This window comes from Tupaia chinensis, unplaced genomic scaffold (assembly GCF_000334495.1).
Source record: "Tupaia chinensis unplaced genomic scaffold, TupChi_1.0 Scaffold000067_1, whole genome shotgun sequence".
Taxonomy (NCBI): Eukaryota; Metazoa; Chordata; class Mammalia; order Scandentia; family Tupaiidae; genus Tupaia; species Tupaia belangeri.
The window spans coordinates 603,972-604,459 of NW_006159526.1; positions in this window are offsets into that span (position 1 = coordinate 603,972).

Below are 488 nucleotides of genomic sequence, written 5' to 3' on the forward strand. Positions count from 1 at the left end.
GCGCCCACCGTCTCTCGGGACCACCTCCCGCGCCCCTCGGGCAGGAATCCCCGCCCCCCATCCCGCCCCTGCGCCAGCCGCCGGCGCTCACTCACTTTCTGGGGTTTGCGCATCCGCTCGGTCCGGAGAGAAGTGTTCAAAGTTCGGATCCCAAAGCCATAGCCCCCGCGGCGTCCTGGGGAGGGGGTACCGGGGCGGGGGCTGTTGTGGGAGAGATGCCCAGAGCCCGGGGGAGATGGAGACCGAGAGGACGAGGACAGTGGGCCACTGAGAGACCGTGACAGAGACAGAGAGACAACCAGGAAGACAGACACCGGGAGGAGCAGAGACAAGCAGCTGCAGAGAGACACTGAAACAGAGACGCGCAGAGAGAGACGGAGAGCGCCGAAAGCTGGGAACGCAGCTCCGGGCGGGAGCGCAGCGAGCGCGGCGTGGGCTGGCGCCCGGGGCAGCGGGGCCGGCGCGGGGGCGCGGGGGCGCGGGGGCGC